Below are 22,247 nucleotides of genomic sequence, written 5' to 3'. Positions count from 1 at the left end.
AGCTCTCCTATATGAGGTGTCTGTTGGTTCCATTCTCCCCGTCACTTTCAGGTACACCAATCAAGCATAGATTTGGTCTTTTCACATAGTCCCATATTTCTTGGAGGCTTTGTTTGTTTTTTTCACTCTTTTTTCTCTAATCCTGTCTTCTTGCTTTGTTTCATTGAGTTGATCTTCAATCTCTGATATCCTTTCTTCTGCTTGATCAAAGTCTACCATAGGTACAAAGAGGAGCTGGTACCATTCCTTCTGAAACTACTCCAAACAATAGAAAAAGAAAGAATCCACCCTAACTCATTTTATGAGGCTGGCATCATGCTAATACCAAAACCTGGCAAAGACACAGCAAAAAAACAAAAAAAGAAAATTTCAGGCCAATATCCCTGATGAACATTGATGCAAAAATCCTCAGTAAAATACTGGCAAACCGAATCCAGCAACACATCAAAAGACTTGTCCACCATGATCAAGTTGGCTTCATCCCAGGGATGCAAGCCTGGTTCAACATATGCAAATCAATAAACACAATCCATCACATAAACAGAACCAATGACAAAAACCACATGATTATCTCAATAGATGGAGAAAAGGCCTTCAACAATATTCAACAGCCCTTCATACTGAAAATTCTCAATAAACTAGGTATTGATGGAATGTATCTCAAAATAATAAGAGCTATTTATGACAAACCACAGACAATATCATACTGAATGGCCAAAAACTGGAAGCATTCCTTTTGAAAACTGGCACAAGACAAGGATGTCCTCTCTTACCACTCCTGTTCAACATAGTATTGGAAGTTCTGGCCAGGACAATCAGGCAAGAGAAGGAAATAAAGGGTATTCAATTAGGAAAAGAGAAAGTCAAATTGTGTCTGTTTGCAGATGAAATGATTGTATATTTAGAAAACCCCATCATCTCAGCCCCAAATCTCCTTTAACTGATAAGCAACTTCAGCAATGTCTCAGGATACAAAATCAATGTGCAAAAATCAAAAGCATTCCTATACACCACTAACAGACAAACGGAGAGCCAAATCATGATGAACTCCCATTCACAACTGCTACAAAGAGAATAAAATACCTAAAAATACAACTTACAAGGGATGTGAAGGACCTCTTCAAGGAGAACTACAAACCACTGCTCAAGGAAATAAGAGAGGACACAAACAAATGGAAAAACATTCCATGCTCATGGATAGGAAGAATCAATATCATGAAAATGGCCATACGTCCCAAAGTAATTTATAGATTCAATGCTACCCCCATCAAGCTACTATTGACTTTCTTCAAAGAATTGGAAAAAAAAACTACTTTAAATTTTATATGGAACCAAAAAAGAGCCCACATAGCCCAGACAATTCTAAGCAAACAAAACAAAACAAAACAAACAAACAAAATACAACAAAAAAGCAAACCTGCACGCATAACGCTACCTGACTTCAAACTATACTACAAGGCCACAGTAACAAAAACAGCATGGTACTGGTACCAAAACAGATTTATAGACCAATGGAACAGAACAGAGGCCTCAGAAATAATGCCACCCATCTACAGCCATCTGATCTTTGACAAACCTGACAAAAACAAGCAATGGGGAAAGGATTCCCTATTTAATAAATGATGTTGGGAAAACTGGCTAGTCATATGCAGAAAACTGAAACTGGACCCCTTCCTTACACCTTATACAAAAGTTAACTCAAGATGGATTAAAGACTTAAACGTAAGACCTAAAACCATAAAAACCCTAGAAGAAAACCAAGGCAATACCATTCAGGACAGAGGCATGGGCAAAGACTTCATGACAAAAACACCAAAAACAATGGCAACAAAAGCCAAAATAGACAAATGGGATCTAATTAAACTAAAGAACTTCTGCACAGCAAAAGAAACTATCACCAGAGTGAGCAGGCAACTGACAGAAAGGGAGAAAATTTTTGCAATCTATCCATCTGACAAAGGGCTAATATCCAGAATCTACAAGAAACTTAAACAAATTTACAAGAAAAAAACAACCCCATCAAAAAGTGGGTGAAGGATATGAACAGGCATTTCTCAAAAGAAGACATTTATGCAGCCAACAAACATATGAAAAACAACTCATCATCACTGGTCATTAGAGAAATGCAAATCAAAACCACAATGAGATACCATCTCATGCCAGTTAGAATGGCGATCATTAAAAAGTCTGGAAACAACAGATGCTGGAGAGGATGTGGAGAAATAGGAATGCTTTCACACTGTTGGTGGGAGTTTAAATTAGTTCAACCATTGTGGAAGACAGTGTGACAATTCCTCAAGGAGCTAGAACCAGAAATAACATTTAACCCAGCAATCCCATTACTGGGTATATACCCAAATGATTATAAATTGTTCTACTGTAAAGACACATGCATACATATGTTTATTGCAGCACTGTTCACAATAGCAAAGACTTGGAACCAATCCAAATGCCCATCAATGATAGACTAGATAAAGAAAATGTGGCACAAATATACCATGGAATACTATGCAGCCATAAAAACGGATGAGTTCATATCCTTTGCAGGGACAGGGATGAAGCTGGAAACCATCATTCTCAAAAAAGAAACACAAGAACAGAAAACCAAACACCACGTGTTCTCACTCATAAATGGGAGTTGAACAATGAGAACACATGGACACAGGGAGGGGAATATCACACACTGTGGCCTGTCAGTGGGTGGGGGTCTAGGGCAGGGATAGCATTAGGAGAAATACATAATGTAGATTACGGGTTTATGGGTGCAGCAAATCACCATGGCACATGTATACCTATGTAACAAACCTGCATGTTCTGCACATGTACCCCAGAACTTAAAGTTTAATAAAAAAAATTTGACACTAATAAAACAATGCAATTCTCAAAGTGCTCAAGGTCTACTTGGAGAGGACTGGGTGGAGAACAAATACAATCCTATCCATTGCATTAGACATGGTGGTGAAAATTTGTCTTCAGAACAATGCTGGCATTCACAATCATCCCAGCCCAATATCTGATATTTTATTTACTCACTCCACTGAACAAAATCTCTGGGAAAAATCTGGCCAAAAAGAGATTTTTTTCTGGAGATTCTGTTCAGTTGAGTGAGTAGTGGAGTTAATCTCAAAGTATCATTGGAACTGTTTCTAAGTGGCTCATAACTCCTGAATTTAGGAATGACGATCAATCAATTGTGATATCAAGATCTTCATGAATAGCACTCACCATCTCTGAAGGCATCTCTTAAACTTCTGAACTTGCCAAACATGTAGTGAACAATTTTGGTGTGAAGTTGATCAGGTCTTATGGGCTAATGGCATCCCCTACTCATAAGCATGGAACACCACTGTGTGCCCTGAAATCTCTAAGGACAGCAGCGGGGATTGTGGTGCCAAGCTGCCTAACAAAGTTACTAAAAATTAGAAAGGAAAGAAGAAAGGAAGGAAAAGAAAAGGAAGAAGAAATAGCCAGAAATCAAACTCCAAAATTCTCTTTCTCCATGACCTTGATAAATTAGTCTAAACTCCAAAATTCTCTTTCTCCATGACCTTGATAAATTAGTCTATCTTCCTGAATGTCTTTCTTAGGTTGATTGGAAGAGAATGAGGTATATTATTTCTTAGCTTATATCCACTCCAACACACTATTGGCAAAGAAGTTTCTGAGAGCTTCCAGCAACTTTGGAAATATAGTTTTTATAAGTAGAATTAAAATATATATAAAAGAAGATTATAAATGCATGGTACTGTCACCTAGGAACACCTTTTCTTAGTTGTTTATGACCTCTAGAATCCTTTCAGTGAATAATAACAGTGTTCTATGTTTTAAAAAATTTAAATATATAAGTGTTTTCTTTCTTTGTGATGTAAACTTTGTTGATGTCACTCTTCATGCTATAAATTATTAGGGTAGCTTTGATTTTGTAGTTTGAATTCTATTGTATATAACCTACAGAAGAGAAATAGTATAAGAGATAAGGTATAATTAGATTTCCTTCTGATGCATTTTATTATTTGTTGCAGAATAAGACATGGCAGTTCTGTGTAAAAATTTTTAAAGTACTAAACCAGTTGAACATTAGCACATCAGAATCATATCATAACTGGCATCTCTGGATCCACAATCTGTACAGCAAGGGGGCTCTGACTGTCTTTGGTAGAAAAAAGAAATCACTTGTATCAAACTGTGGCTTATTTGGATGAGTACTTTTAATTATATTTTTATAAATGCAATATTATTTTGCTTAAATAAGATGTAACTTTTACAAAGTTATTTTGCTAGACTTACAAGTTGAATGTCTACATGATTAGCTGTTCAAACTCACTCATGAAGATGGAAAGAGTCACTATTTTAAAATACGCAAGAGTGACAGACATTAACCATGGACCATCCCAGCCAGACTGGCAGTGTGACTGTCTTACTTAGAAGTAGCTTGAGTTGAGATTGTTTTAGTGGGCAAAGTGCCTCTGCTTACATACTTTCTGATGTATTCTGATTTTGGTATTTATGTCACTTAAGAATGGAGACTCCAGTTATCTTTTGAAAATTCCATTAATTTGCAGTTTCAATTATGTTAATAATATCCATTTATTTCATAAACACAATTGCTGATTTCAGAGGTATAGCTTGGAATGAAAATTTTCATCTTTCACTCTGCAGTATAGCTCCTGTTGTCCCCAAATGGGGACATAACTGATAGGCATGTTGACAAAATTCAATTCAACCTTTCAATTGTCATCAAAACTACTACTAATAGTATACACCTGAGGATTCAGAATTTCTACATACCATTTTATATAATGCTTTATGATCGTAAAGTTTGGCAAATTGCCATTTATTTATTTATTTATAATTTTTTCATAGAAGAAATGCAAATACAAATCACTGGAGTGTTTTATGCAATTGGTACTTTTATCCTCAGAAGTAACCATTTTTCCCTTTTCCACAACCTAAGATATTTTAAAAGTATCAAGTTTGTCTTGTAATGATCAAAGTGTTCAGTGATGTTCACAAATGAAAGATAGGTTCTATTTCATTACAAATTCAATTCAATCACAAAGACAGCTGATAGCAAAAATCTTTAACAAATTGGGCAATTCAAGAAGCTATATTAATGAACACTGTGAAACACAGGGATCATTTGTGTAAATGAAGTTGAAAAATACACCTGTTGTTTCCAGTCCGTGATAATAATCATATATCTAGGCCATAGGATAAGGCCTGCTTTCTTAGTTCATGCCCATTAGGAAACAACCCTTCATTGTTACTTTGCATGTGGAAAGGGCTTACAAATGGTAGGGACTACAGGAAACGAAGCTGAAAGAATCATTTAGTGCAACTCTATACTCAGACAGGTGCCACTCTTAGACATTTTAATTAATCTCATTTGTTAGTTATACCTGTAAATCACACTGTTATCATTCCTGAACAAGGAATGGAAACCATAAATTGTCACAGACTAAAAATAAAAGACCAAACCCTCAAATGGAATAGCCATATAAATTTACTGGCTTCGTTTCATAGCAGTACATTAGATTGAAATTAGATACCTGGAAAAATCCAAATTACAAGGAGGTCTCTTGTTTCTTTATATCACATTGACAGAAAACATGGTTTAATATAGCCCTCTAGGAAGGCTGCATATCATATACTAATTGTGTGTGTGTGTGTGTGTATGTGTAAGAGAAGGAAATTTTTGAAATTATAAAGGGTCTTCTGTTTTAGTATAGTAACAGTATTGCTGTACAACAAATCCAAGACTGATCCAAAGTCTTGTTAGAATATATCACCATGCATCTGGTTACAATACTGTCCAGCATCTGAATGATGGAAAGATTAGCCAAGAATACCAATGGATTGAGAATAAAGAGGCTTTCAAGAGTATCCCAGCCTGGGTGGTGGTGGGGCGAGGGAGGTTTTACTTTTTTTATGTGTCTTGAAGGAATCACCCATGAGTAGACAACTCTATAACAAGATACCTGAATGAGAATATGACTGAGTATGCTTAGGGGTTAACTATATGTTCCACAGATAGTTAAAAAAAATGACCAAAAATATCTAAACACCCCTTACTCAGCATCAAAACAAACCCATTCTGCCTTTTCAAGTCCAGCAACTTTTCTAGGTTTAGTATACTCTTCAGCCATAGTGTTGACTAGACTCTGCATCAGCCAGTATAGATGCATTCTCATCAATATCTTCCTGAAGCATTTAGCATCAGCATCTCTACAGGCTGGAACTTTGATTAAGGTCAAGCCAAATCCCGCTTTAGTTTCACTCTAGTGAACTGGTATATAAAACAATGTGAAGTTTTAATAAGCATTAGTAAGAGCTGTAGTTAACGTAATAAAATCTGTTTTAAATTATTAAATGTTCAAAAATACTTTGTTATGATCACATTTACCAATGGTCGTTACCTAGAAAAATGTATCAATGGAACTGGTATATGAGAAATAGCTAAATTTGTGCCAAGTAAAAAACACACAAAAGATGCTCTTTTGATCAAATCTGAACTTTCAATTATCACCTTGTCATGTTATCATTTGTCTCTTTAATCTCTAATTTAAATAGCAAAATGTTCTATTTGACTCTTGAAGTTTCCATAATTTAAGGCAATTTAACTATATTTATAAATGAGATACAAATAACAGATAAACATTCAAAAAATATAATTACAAAAATAATAAAAGTCTATGAAATAAGAAATTGTGACATATGCTGTTGCTTAAAAGGTGTGAAAACTCTACTAATAGTCTTCAAATCAATGATTTTTTAAAACATTTTAGTAACATGAGCTATTTAACAATCTTATTAAACTATCTCCCCCTAAGATAAATCAACACACTTTATTGTATAAGATTTTATTTCTGGAAAATGATTCTCTTTACATTCAGAATATTAGAATAATCTTTATTTTTGAATTTCTTAACAAATTATTGATCATTTTCTGAAAGATTTTGAAATTAACCCCCACACTGTGCAAATGAACTAAAATTAAATATTATTTTTGTCAAATGCAAATTTCAATGAGAAGGCTTTTTTTTTTTTTTTTTTTTTTTTTGAGACGGAGTCTCGCTCTATCGCCCAGGCTGGAGTGCAGTGGCGCGATCTCGGCTCACTGCAAACTCTGCCTCCCGGGTTCACACCGTTCTCCTACCTCAGCCTCCTGAGTAGTTGGGACTACAGGCTCCCGCCACCGTGCCCAGCTAATTTTCTGTATTTTTAGTAGAGACGAGGTTTCATCGTGTTAGCCAGGATGGTCTCGATCTGACCTCGTGATCCGCCCACCTCGGCCTCCCAAAGTGCTGGGGTTACAGGCATGAGCCACCGCGCCTGGCTGAGAAGGCTTCTATTGTTTAAGGAGAAGATGCATTTGAAGTTAGGGAATGGTCTTTGCTAAGGAAATGAGCTTTAGCATTAGATCATTTTAGCTGCTTTGATCTGACAGCATCAGAAACATCTAATATATTAGCTATGAGAGTTCTGTAGAAGTAAACTGAATCAAATCCCCCCTAACTTAGGTTGTCAGATGAGAGTAAGGTTCGGGTAAAGAACCACGTGAAATCTGCATGTCCATTCAAGTTTAATTTATTGTTTTATTAAAGCATTGTTTCTTTTGTCTGCAACTTAGGTTTTACAGCCTGCATTGCGAATGTTGTGTGGAGACTTTGCCATGTCCTCATAAGGACATTCACAATGGAAGCCTCTATGGATAGAGTCACTAGACTTCTTTTAAGTAATGCTTCTTGGCTGGTGACTAGGGCCCTGGTTAAAAAAAAAAAAAAAAATGGACCGTGGAACTCCCAGTGGCCATACCAACCATGCTGTTTATCAATAATAGAATGTTAACTTGATTCATGTTACCATAGGTCTGGCATGTCCAGGAGCACTCACTCATCAAGTACATGAAATGTTACATAGGGGATGAGGCTGGGGCCAACTGTAAAAGCACATGAAGTGTGCATGAGCAATTGGACCACATTCCCATTGTGCCTATTCTTGCCTCCTGGCCATCCTCCTCCAATGTACACATCTAGACTCATCAGGAGTTCCATATAAACTCTCTGAATAAAGAGTAAAAATATCTGGCATGAGTTACAGGTGATTGGCATTACTAGGAAGAGAATGCAGGGGTGTTGTGTTATAACCCCATTTATTTACGAAAAACAAGATAGGATGGGGATTCTCCTCCTGGGCAGAATATCAACTTCTATCTTATCTTGTAATTTATATTATACTGTAAGGAGATAGCTGAAGTATATAGCTACAGGAAATCACAAAATGTGGCAAAGAGTGGTCAGACAATTTAGGGATTTGGAAGGTGCAACATTGGTGGATTGATGATGAAGAGGAGGGGCAAGAGGTATGTGGATGGAAAGCTAGGAGCAATCTCAAAGTGTGAGAGCATTTGTGCCTGTTGTGACTGCTCATCAAAAGGCTCCCACTGCAAAAGAGGCTCCTCAGTAGCCATGGACATATTAGTCCAACTGTGGATGCCCGAGAGTCTCTTTCAACAGACAGTGCGGTATTTGCTCAATTGCCCATAATGACAGAGAAATAAACTATAGAGACCTGAGTGATCAATGAGGAACTAGGGCTGCTGCTATGCTGTAGGAGTAGGGTGACTCGAGGATGGAGCACAATTGAACTCCTGGCATTTTCACTTGTAATAACATTGTTCAGAGATAAAGTTAGTGGAAGATGATGGTTACTCTACAGCAGAAAGATCACTAAGGAGTCACCTAACTCAGAAATGAAACAATGAAACAAAGGATACCCTCAGAAAAGTCATATATATCAACCATGGCCATCTGGGAACCAAATACTTTAGTCTCTGTCTATAGTTTCTTTCTTTCATATCACACACACACACACACACACACACACTCTTGCAGTTTCAACTTGAGTGTGTTGGTGGTAATTAAATTTGAAATTTTTGTCCAAAGATGACAGAATTTTAAGACTTGATTTTTATCTCAGTAAAATGAGGAATAAACATCACCAGGAATCCTAGGTTTTGTGTTAGATAGCTGGTCACATTTTGGAGGTCGTTCTTTGAGGAGAGGATGAATGTATTTCCATTTTTATAAGGGAGAGCTATATTATGTTGGGTGGGAATGCTTTTGTTTGGATGAGCTACTAATGGAAGAAGGGTGCAAACATTAGGTCACAAAAGAAATACTTTGTGCACATTTTCCATTCTCATGGCCACTCAGCACACAAACTCTTACCATAGGCAGTAATGATGGAATTCAGGCCCACTTCACTGCAGGATAAGCACTCAGAGATGCCCATTTTCCCAACCCCCTGGTGGCCCAGGAAGCATGTGGGCATTTTACTTCTACCCACAGATATGAAATTTTAGGTACTGGCCCAAGGCTATGGAGACAGTTTAAATTTATTCATGATACCAGAGTCAATGTTCTTGAAGCCGAGAATGCCAGGCCAGCGGCAACATTCTAATCTGATTGCTACAATGGCATGAACTTGGTTGTGTTTTATGCCATCTAGTCTTTCTCTTGCTTATCAGATCTTTTAACTTTATTTGGCAGTGTTTGCAGGGGTCCTCAAATTGTTATCATAGATAAATGATAAGTTTTAGTCACCTTTGATTCAAGCAGGAAAAGGGACTTTCATTATTAGAAGATCCCTATTTAACTCCCTTCCTCTCTTTTTTCCTTCCTTCCTTCCTTTTCTTCCTTCCTTCCTTTCTCTTTCTTTCTCTCTCTCTCTTTCTCTTTAGCCCTTCCTTCCTTCCCTCCCTCCTTCCTTCCCTTCCTTCCTTCCTTCCTTCTTCCCTCCCTCCCTTCCTCCCTTCCTCCTTCCATCTTCTCACTCCTTCCCTTCCTCCTTCCCTCTCTCATCTTCCTCCCTCCTTTCCTCCTTCCTTCCACCTTCCAGACCTTCCATTTTTTTGTAAATATGATGTTTGATTCAGTGAATTCTGAAATCATAAGCATAAAACAGATATGTTTTCCAATAACTGCTTTTGTTTATGAAATTATAAAACTATGATTTTCCCCCAAGTCTTAAACGTTTTTGTTAATTGCTAAACAGCCTCATTTTGCCTATTAAAACTCAGGCCCTGGTTTTGAATTTGAGCAATTCTAAAAATGTGCTATTTCCTATCATTTGATCCTTAAGTATAACCTATCTGTTTCTCCCCAACCAAATGTGGCAGAGATGCAAGTAGAAGCATAGGCTTCCTAACAGTGACTGCACATATGGGGTTTTGTTCTTTCAAATCTGAAGTCCCACAAGTGGGGCAAACACTGCAATATTAGTTCTGTGAGCTCTGGGCAATTAATAGTAAGTATCAAATGATGGGAAGGAATGTGAAGTGAAGCATAGTTCAACATTAGACTCTGTGAATATCCCTGGCTCAAAAAAACAAGGATGACTAAAATTACTGGGTTTGAGTTATATCAGTTCCTGAGCCAGAGAGGGATGAAGAGATCAAGGAGCAAAGAGGCTTTCCATGGATTTCTTACTGGACAGCCAGTGCCTCCTATCTAATAGAGCCTCTGCCTTCTTTTTCACCTATGGGATTGCTGTAGGTAGGCATTCTAGTAATCTGACATGAGCCCTCATGAACAAAACAAAATAAACAAAAACATGACAAGGCATGAAAGAGAACACAATGCTCATACAATAAAGACTGCTCTGAAAGAGTTGAAATAGAATACTTGAATTTTAACACAAAGAATAATTTTTAGGAATTAAATAATATGACTTCCTTACCACAAAATCAGCAATGAACAGAAGGTGAGGATGAATTATTTTTCACCTGAATTAATTATCTGCGACACAAACTGTAAGAAATAAATCAAGATACCCAGAAAAAATATGAAGTGGTATCAGTCATATTAGTGATAATAAACCTATTATCGCTAGGTTTATTATCAGACTTTATGCAATGCTAGACGGTATAAGTGGATAACAGAATAAAGAGAATGTGACCTCAGAATTTTTTTACCAGCTGATATCTTGCAAGAAGGAAAAATATTAGAGAACATACTAGATATCAGTAAATGTGTTACACTTGTAACAAATTTGAGGAAAATACTCAAGAAAGAACACTAATTAAACAGCAAATGAACCAGGATACAGACTTGCTCAAACATTTTATCTCAATAGATAAGAACAAGCTGTCAGGGATTTTGAAAAATTAGTGCTCAATAAGAATTATTAAAATAGACAAGCTATCCTTTAAGAAAAAATTATAATACTACAGAAGAAAGTGTGCTAAACCATCTGAGTTTTCCTCTTTTCGAGGAGCTGGAGACAGGGCAGGAGAAATGAAAGCAGCTAAATGTCTCATTTCTTAGGAAGTAATTATTCTTTAGAATTCTCTTATTAGGGAAAAGGGTTGGGATTGAGGAAGAAGAGCACCTTCACCGGTGAGTAGTATATCTTCATAGGGAAAATACTTCACATGTAGTACTCTAACAGTAGAGATATATGTGTTAATTATAAAAACAGGTAAAGGAAATATAACAGTTAAATGAAAAATATATGAAATTTCAAAATTAAAAAGGGGAAAGTGGAATGAACAGAAATGTCATCAAACATGCAAATGTAAGGATAATGATATGAAAACAGGAGAAGCAAAAACTGCCAGAACTGGTTTTAATAAATTTAGTTGTATTCTATTTGTAAAACACACACTCAAAAATAAATGATACTTGTGGTTAAAAATAAAATTATAAGCATATAGGACTTATACAAATCCAACAAAAAGGCAGAATGGCATTGTTAATATCAAACAAAATGAGTTTAAAGTTAAATAATCTACAACTATCTGATCTTTGACAAACCTGAGGAAAACAAGCAACGGGGAAAGGATTCCCTATTTAATAAAGTGCTGGGAAAACTGGCTAGCCATATGTAGAAAGCTGAAACTGGATCCCTTCCTTACACCTTATACAAAAATTAATTCAAGATGGATTAAAGACTTAAACGTTAGACCTAAAACCATAAAAACCCTAGAAGAAAACCTAGGCATTACCATTCAGGACATAAGCATGGGCAAGGACTTCATGTCTAAAACACCGAAAGCAATGGCAACAAAAGCCAAAATTGACAAATGGGATCTAATTAAACTAAAGAGCTTCTGCACAGCAAAAGAAACTACCATCAGAGTGAACAGGCAACCTACAAAATGGGAGAAAATTTTCGCAACCTACTCATCTGACAAAGGGCAATAGCCAGAATCTACAATGAACTCAAACAAATTTACAAGAAAAAAACAAACAACCCCATCAAAAAGTGGGCGAAGGACATGAACAGACACTTCTCAAAAGAAGACATTTATGCAGCCAAAAAACACATGAAAAATTGCTCACCATCACTGGCTATCAGAGAAATGCAAACCAAAACCACAGTGAGATACCATCTCACACCAGTTAGAAAGGCAATCATTAAAAAGTCAGGAAACAACAGGTGCTGGAGAGGATGTGGAGAAATAGGAACACTTTTACACTGTTGGTGGGACTGTAAACTAGTTCAACCATTGTGGAAGTCAGTGTGGCAATTCCTCAGGGATCTAGAACTAGAAATACCATTTGACCCAGCCATCCCATTACTGGGTATATACCCAATGGACTATAAATCATGCTGCTATAAAGACACATGCACATGTATGTTTATCGCGGCACTATTCACAATAGCAAAGACTTGGAACCAACCCAAATGTCCAACAATGATAGACTGGATAAAGAAAATGTGGCACATATACACCATGGAATACTATGCAGCCATAAAAAATGATGAGTTCATGTCCTTTGTAGAGACATGGATGAAATTGGAAATCATCATTCTCAGTAAACTATCACAAGAACAAAAAACCAAACACCACATATTCTCACTCATAGGTGGGAATTGATCAATGCAAACACGTGGACACAGGAAGGGGAACATCACACTCTGGGGACTGTTGTGGGGTGGGAGGAGAGGGGAAGGATAGCTTTAGGAGATATACCTAATGCTAAATGATGAGTTAATGGGTGCAGCACACCAGCATGGCACATGTATACATATGTAACTAACCTGCACATTGTGCACATGTACCCTAAAACTTAAAGTATAATAATAATAAAATAAAAAATAAAAATAAAGTTAAATAATCTAAAACATTAAAAAGATACATCATACCAGCTGTTTCGTATGACCCCAACATTGTGCAATGCTATTCATATACAGCAAGTCTAACATGGGGAAATTTATCTTGAAAACTCATTTATTCATCCCATCAACTTCCATTCAAGAAATATTTATGAAACATTTATGTGTGCTAAAAACAGATTCTGGAATTAAAATAGATAAAAAGTCCTTTTCACCTGGACCTTATGTTTGAGAGAAAAAAAAAAGAAGACACAAAATCACAAGCTAGTATGTCACAAAAACATATCAGTTACATGAAGAACAACAAGAAGCAATATAAAGAGAGTCTGATTAATATAACAGTATTGAGGAGCTTCAAAACATCATTTTCAAAGTTGGCTAAGTTTGTATAGAGTGTTCATTAGTTATTTTTGTCTGTTTCTGCAATCAGAGTTAATTTACCATCAGTTTAAAAAAATGAGTTATAAGATAGTATTTGCAAGCCTCACAGTAACCACAAGTCAAAAAACATACAATGGATAAATAAAAAATAAAAAGCAAGAAGTTATATTATAACACCAGAGAAAATCACTTTCACTAAAAGGAAGACAGGAGAAAAGAAAAGAGGAAGAAAAGGCCATAAAACAACCTGAAATCAAATAACAAAATGGCAGGAATAAGCCCATACTTATCAACAATAACATTGAATGGAAATGGACTAAACTCTCTAATAAAAGAGCATAGAGTGGCTAAATAAATGAGAAAACAAGACCCAAGGATCTATTGCCTACAAGAAAAACACTTAATCCGTAAAGCATACATAAACTGAAAATAAAGGGATGGAAAAAGATATTCCATGTCAATGGAAAGAAAAAATAGAGCTGAGGTATCTATATTTACATCAGACAAAATAGATTTCAAGACAAAAACCTTAAGAAGAAACAAAAATGGCCATTATATAATGATAAAGGGGTCAATTCAGCAATTGTGAATATATATACACCCAATACAGGAGCACCCAAATATAAAAAGCAAATATTATTAGAGCTAAAGAGAGATACACTCCAATACAATAATAGTTGGAGACTTCAACACCCCACTCTCAGCACTGGACGATCTCCCAGACAGAAAATCACTGAAGAAATATTGGACTTAATCTGCAGTATAGACCAAACGGACATAATTAATATTTACAGAATACATCATCCAATGGCTGGAAAATGCATATTTTTCTCCCCAGAAAATGGATTACTCTCAAGGATAGAGCATATATTAGCTCATATGACAAATCTTAAAACATTTAAAAAATTTGAAATAATATCAAGCATCTTCTCTGACCACAGTGGAATAAAACTAGAAATTAATAACAAGAGGAATTTTGGAATCTACACAAAAATATGAAAATTAAAGTATATACTCCTGAACAACCAGTGGGTCAATGAAGAAATTAAGAAGGAAATTTAAAATTTTCTTAAAACAAATGATAAGGGGAACAAAACATACCAAAACCTATGGGATACAGTGAAAGCAGAACTAAGAGGGAAATTTAGAACTAAGAGGGAAATTTATACCTGTAATTGCCTACATCAAAACAGTAAAAAAGAAAAACTACAAATAGATAACCTAAAAATGCCTCCTAAAGAACTGGGAAAGCAAGAGCAAACCAAATCCAAAATTAGTAGAAGAAAATCAATAAGATCAGAGAAGAAATAGATTTCAAACCAAATTTGAAATGAAGAAAATTATGCAAAAGATCAATGAAATAAAAATTGTGTTTTTTTAAGAAAGATAAACAAAATTGACAAACCTTAACTAGAGTAAGAATAAAAGAGAGATGACTCCAATAAACAAAATCAGAGATGAAACAGGAGACATTACAACTGATATTGCAGAAATTCAAAAGATCATTAGCAGTTATTATGAGCAACTATATGCAAATAAATTAGAAAATCTAAAATAAATAGATAATTTCTTAGACACTTACAATCACCAAGATTGAACCATGAAGAAATCCAAAACCTGAACAGACCAATAACAAGTAATGAGGTTGAAACCATAATAAAAAATTCTCCCAGCAAAAAAAAAACTCAGACCTAATAGCTTTACTGCTGAATTCCACTACACATTTAAGGAATAACTAATACGAATCCTACTCAAACTATTCTGAAAAATACAGGAGAGAATACTTCCAAATTCAGTCTATGAGCTCAGAATTACCCTGATACCAAAACCAAAGACACATTAAAAAAAGGAAGCTACAGGCCATTATCCATGATGAATATTGATGCAAAACTCCTCAACAAATAATAGCAAACCAAATTCAATAATACATTAAAAAGATCATTCATTGTGAACAAATAGAATTTATCTCAGGGATGCAAGGATGGTCCAACATATGTAGATTAGCCAATGTGATACATAATATGAACACAATGGAGGACAAAAACCATCCATTCATTTCAATTGATGCTGAAAAGCCATTTGGTAGAATTTAACAGTCCTTCACGCTAAAAATTCTAAAAAAAAAAAAAAAGATATAGCAGGAACGTACTTTGACATAATAAAAGGCGTATAAGACAGATATACAGTTATTATCATACTGAATGGAAAAAAAACTGAAAGACTTTCCTCTAAGATCTGGAATGAACAACGATGCCCACTGTCACCACTGTTGTTCAGCATAGTACTGGAAGACCTAGGTAGAGCAATCAGACAAGAGAAAGATATAAAGGTCAAAATCTCCTTGTTAAGCCCCATAGGCCCCCAAAGCTCAGTGTATCCCTCACTGAGGGTGGGGCACAACTCCCAAATAGGGGAGGTATCATGATCAGTAGCACCTGGACCCAAATGGTTCATCAAAGCAATAACAAACCAGGGATCACATGGCAGGGAGGCAGTCAGAGACCAAGGGCCACATCGTCTTCAGCTGCAGAGCTTCTGAGACACCAATATGGGAATCTATGTGAGGTCAGCTAGCATTAAAATAAAATCAATTACTATGTGCCAAGCCCTGAGTGTGGCGCCTCTGCCTCAAAACCCCAAGTGTTACCAAGCCTTGCAGGGGTTTGTGTGTGTGTGTGGTGGCGGTGGGGCGGGGGAGAGCCTCAGAATCTGTTCCCCGACCACTGCATCAGCATCACCTGGGAACTTGTTGGAAATCCAAGTCGTAAGGCTCCAACCACTGAATCAGACACTCTGCGACCAGGCCCAATAGTCAGTTTTAAAGAATCCCCCTCTTGTGTGATTCTGATGCTGGCTCCAGAATAAGAATCACTGATCTAGCCCTGTTTTTGTAGGTGGAGAAACGGGTTCAGAGACTGTGCCACTTACACAAGGTCATAACTGTTAAATGGCTAGATGGGTTTTAAATCCAGCTTTGTCCATTCTAGAAACAAGGCTTATATATAGGCTTGCCCATTTTGGGATTAGAGAAGGAATCTTAAGAATCCCAGAGAGGAGGAGAAGAGTCAAGGAAAGCCCTTTCACAGAGAAAGCTGGCCCAGACTTTAGATCTCTCTGTTCTTTGCCTCCCTAGCAGCCAGACATCCAAGGGCTGCTCACACCGTCACCCCACACACCCCACTGGATGCTGGAGGGGAAAACACATCACTGTTGGGCTTCCTGGCAGTGACCTTTGTCTTTCAGAAGTAGGAGGCATGCAGGACCCTCCCCCTGCCACAAAATACACAACTGGGAAATACTAGCAGGTATAGCCTCTAGTATGCTGTTAAATTCAACAGAAAATGGCACACCTCAAATGCATGAAAACAGAAGCTAACAGGCAGGGATGGATGGTCCAAACCTGCCCAGCAGATGTCCCATTGCTCAAACAGGCACCCACATCTGTGACGGGTTGCAGAACCAGTCCAGCGGTTTTGGGGTTCCACCCTCCCTGGACTGCAGGTCAAAGATCAGTTGGTGGTAACTATTTGACTTAGTTTCTGGGTTCTTCATTCTGTTCCATTGTCTATGTAGTTACTTTTATACTAGTATCATGCTGTTTTGCTTACTATAGCTTTGTAGTATAATTTGAAGTCAGGTAATGTGATGCCTCCAGATTTGTTCTTGCTTAGGATTGCTTTGCCTACATGGGTTCTCTTTATGGTTCCATACGAATTTTAAGGTTATTTTCTCTAATTCCGTATTAAATAATGTTGGTATTTTGATAGAAATTGGATTGAATCTGTAGATTGCTTTGGGCAGTATGGTCATTTTCATAATATTGATTCTTCCAATCCATGAGCATAAAATGTATTTTCATTTGTTTGTGTCATCTACGATTCCTTTCAGCAGCGTTTTGTAGTTCTCCTTGTAGAGATCTTTCACCTCTTTTGTTTAGTCTTAGGTATTTTATTTTGTGCAGCTATTACAACAGAGATTGAGTGGTTAATTTGATTCTCAGCTTGGTTGTTGGTGGTGTATAGCAGTGCTACTAATTTGTGTACATTGATTTTCTAAAGTGAGACTTTACTGAATTTATTTATCAAATCTAGGAGTTTTTGGAAGGGTCTTTAGGATTTTCTCTGTATATGATAATGCCACTAGTGAAGAGAGATAGTTTGACCTCCTCTTTTCCAATTTGGATGCCCTTTATTTCTTTCTCTTTTCTGATTGCTCTGGCTTGAATGTCTGTTACTATGTTGAATAGAAGTGGTGAAAATGAGCATCCTTGTCTTGTACCGGTTTTTAGGGGGAATGCTTTCAACTTTTTCCCATTTAGTATGTTGTTGGCTGTGGGTTTGTCATATATGGCTTTTGCTATTTTGAAGTATATTACTTCTGTTACTAGTTTGTTGAGGGTTTTTATCATAAAGGATACTGGACATTATTGACTACTTTTTTGCATTTATTGTGATTATTGTATTGTTTTTGTTTTAATTCTGTTTATGTGGTGAATCACATTTATTGACTTGAATATGTTCTACCATCCCTGCATCTCTGGGATGAAACCCGCCTGATTATGCTGAATTATCTTTTTGATGTGCTGTTGGATTCAGTTTGCTAGTATTTAATTCAAGATTTTGGTGTCTATGTTCATCAGGGGTATTGGTCTGCAATTTCCTTCCTTCCTTCCTTCCTTCCTTCCTTCCTTTCTTTTCTTTCTTTCTTTCCCTCCCTTCCTTCCTTCCTTTCTTTTCTTTCTTTCTTTCCCTTCCTTCCTTCCTTCCTCTCTTTCTTTCTTTCTCTCTCTCTCTTTCCTCTCTCTCTCTTTCTTTCTTTCTTTCTTTCTTTCTTTCTTTCCTCTTTTCCTTCTTTCATTGTCTCCTTTCCTGGCTTTGGTATTAAAGGTGATACTGGCTTCATAGAATGAGTTAGAGAGGATGCATTCTTTTTCAATCTTTTGGAATAGTTTTAGTTGATTGGTACCAACTCTTCTGTGAATATCTAGTAGAATTCAGCTGTGAATCTATCTGGCCCTGGGAATTTCTTGTTGGCAATTTTTAAGTTACTGATTCAATCTGACTGCTTGTTATTGATCTGTTAAGGATTTCTATTTCTTCCTGGTTTAAGCTAGGAAGTTGTATCTTTCCAGGAATACATATGCATAGAAGTGTTTCTAGTAGACTTTTGAATAATCTTTTGTATTTCTGTAGTGTCAGTTGTAATGTCTCCATTTTCATTTCTAATTTAACTTACTTGAATCTTCTTTCTTCTTTTTTTGGTTAATCTAGCTGATGGTCTATCAATTTTGTTTATATTTTCAAACAGCCAGCTTTTTGGTTCATTGATCTTTTGTATTTTATTACTTTTGTTTTAATTTCATTAAGTAGTGCTCTGATCTTTGTTTTTTCTTTTCTTTTGCTAGTTTTAGGTTGAATTTGATCATTATACCTCAGTCCCTGAGGTATAACGTTAGTTTGTCAATTTTTCATCTGAAAGAGTCTGAAAGAGACTTTTTTAATGCAGACATTTAGCACTATAAACTTTCCTCTTAATACTGCTTTTGCCATATGCCAGTGGTTTTGATAACTTGTGTCACTATTTTCATCATTTTGAAGAATTATAAAATTTCCATCCTGATTTCATTATTAACCCACAAAATCATTCAGGAGCAGATAATTTAATTTCCATATATTTCTGTAGCTTTGAGGGTTCCTTTTGGAGTTGCTTTTTAGTTTCATTACATTGTGGTCTGAGAAAATACTTGATACAATTTTGATTTTAAAAAATTTATTGAGACTTGTTTTGTAGCCCATTATATGGTCTATCTTGGAGAATGTTCCATGTGCTTATGAGGAGAATTTATATTCTGAAGTTATTGGGTAGAATATTCTATAAATATCTATTAGGTTCATTTGTTCTGCAGTGCAGTTTAAATCCAGACTACCAGACCTCAAAATATACTACAAACTGTTACCACCAAAACAGTATGGTACTGTTATAAAAACACACACATAGACTAATGATGGAGAATAGAGAGCTCAGAAATTAAATCACATATCTACAGCCAAGTGATTTTTGACAAAGGTATCCAGAACACTCACTGGGGAAAGGAAAGTAACTTCAATAAATTGTACTAGAAAAACTGGATATCCATGTACAGAGGAATGAAACTAGACCCCTAGTTCTCACACTATAAAAAAATCAACTCAAAATGGGTCAAAGATCTAATTGTAAAATCTGAAACTATAACATATCTAGAAGGAAAAAAGGAAAAATGCCTCAGGATATTGATTAGCAAAAATATTTTATGACTTTTGTAAGACCTTAAAAAGACAGGCGACAAAAGCAAAAACAAATAAATGGGATTATATCCAACTAAAAGACTTCAATACAGAAAAGGAAACAATCAACAGTATGAAAAGACAATCTAAAAAATGGTAGATAATATTTGCAAACTATTTACCTGACAGGAGATTAATATTCAGAATATACAAGGACTCAAACATCTCTACAGCAAAAAAACCTGAAACAATCAAATTTAAAAATAAGGAAATGATCTGAACAGACATTTCACAAAATAATACATACAAATGGCCAAGAAATATATGAAAAATGCTCAACATCATTAATTATCAGAGAAATAAAAATAAAAACCACAATGAAGTGTCATTTCACCCCAGTTAGGTTGGCTATTATCAAAAATAATAAATGGTGGGAAGGATGTGGAGAAAAGGGAACTCTTATACACTGTTGGTGGTAATGTATACTAGTACTGTCACTATGGAGAAGAGTATGAAGGTTTCACAAAAAACTACAAATAGAACTGCTATGTGACCCAGCAATTCCCCCTACTGGGAATTTATCCAAAGAAAAGAAAATTATTATATCGAATAGACATCTGCACCCCCATGTTTATTGCAGTACTATTCACAATAGCCAAGATAGAGAATCAACCTAGGTGTCCAACAACAGAAGAATAAAGAAAATGTGGCATATATACACAATGGAATTCTATTCAGCCATAAAAAATAATGAAATCCTGTCATGTACAGCAATATGGAAGGAATTGGAGAACATTATGTTAAGTGAAATAAGCCAGGAAGGGAATAAACACAACATGTTCTCACTCATATTTGGAAGCCAAAAAAAGTCGATTGCATAGAAATAAGTAAAAAGTAGAACAGAGGATACTAGACGCTGGGAAGTGTAAGGGAAAAAGACGGGTGAGGAAAGATTTGTTAATGAATATAAAACTACAGCTAGAGAGGTAGAATGAGTTCTGTTGTTTCATACCACATAAGTATGACTATAGTTATGATATGGTTAGTCTGTGTCACCACCGAAATCTCATCTTGAATTGTAGCTCCCATAATTCCCTCACATTGTGGGAGGGACCCAGCAGGAGATAACTGAATTATGGGGGCAGTTTCCCCCATACTGTTCTTGTGGTCATGATTAAGTCTCATGAGAGCTGATGGTTTTATAAGGGGAAACCCCTTTTGCCTGGCTCTCTCATTCTCTTTTGTTTGCTGCCAAGTAATGTGTCCCCTTTGCCTTCTGCCATGATAGTGAGGCCTCCCCAGCCAAATGGAACTGTAAGTCCATTAAACCTCTTTTTCTTATAAATTGCCCAGTCTCAGGTATGTCTTTATCAGCAACATGAAAATGGACTAATACAGGTTAACAAAAATATATGATATACTTTTAAAGAGCTGGAAGCAGAATAGTGAACATTCCCAACACATATAAATGATACATGTTTGAAATTATATGTATTGAAATATCACTATGTAATCCCAGAATATGTAAAATTATTATGTCAACTAAAAATAATACTAAAAATCATTAAAATTAACAGAGAAGAGTAAGTGCCCAAGATAACCAAGAAACATATAAAAAATTACAGCAAGGAGTGTCTTGGAATAAGAATATACTAAAAGATGTTATGATCAAGTCAGTATGGTACTTGTGTAAGACTGAATAAATATCTTAAGTGAATGGAATCAAGAATTAGATACAAACATATTTGAAATTTAATATACAATTAAGTGAGTAGTTTAATTCAGAGAAAAAAACCTAAATGTTCCTAAACAATGAGCAAGTTATTCTTAACTAGACTTAAAACCCAGAAGATATGTAACTATACAAAATCATAGCTGTATTGACTGTGTTTATACATTCAAACATGCTGTATATAATATATATTAGTATATATGCATATATATAATGGCAAAAATTATCACAAGTGAAATCAATAGACAAAATATAGATTTGAAACACAACATTTCTAAGACAAATAGGAGAAAAGGAGAGTTGTTAGAAACCAAGAAATAAATAAAAATAAACTAACCTAAAATGAACAAGGATATGAATAGACAATTCTGATAAAATCACATGAGTTCAGGGCAGTATGGCAGTAGGCTGAAGAGACAATTCAAAGACCAAATTTAATTGGCGCCAAATCATATGCTGCTAAATTTCAAAAGTAGCCACCGAATGCAAATTACAATAAAAATGTTTACTGTGTCTATCAAAAAAAACCTGAAAAAATGAAAATAGCAAAAATATTTTTGGCAGATATGTGGAAAAGAACATTTCACTACATTGCTGTTGAAGTGAATTTTTAATCCCTTTTGCCAAAAACAACATGGCTATCAAAATTTTATAGTATAAAACTAAAAACACTATTGTGGACTTCTGGTTTTCAGTCCAGCAAGTAAAGAGCTTAGAAGTCTTCACTCCATCCCAATAAAGACTACAAA

Source organism: Pan troglodytes, chromosome 12 (genome assembly GCF_028858775.2).
Source record: "Pan troglodytes isolate AG18354 chromosome 12, NHGRI_mPanTro3-v2.0_pri, whole genome shotgun sequence".
Taxonomy (NCBI): Eukaryota; Metazoa; Chordata; class Mammalia; order Primates; family Hominidae; genus Pan; species Pan troglodytes.
Note: the sequence above shows the minus strand (reverse complement) of the source record.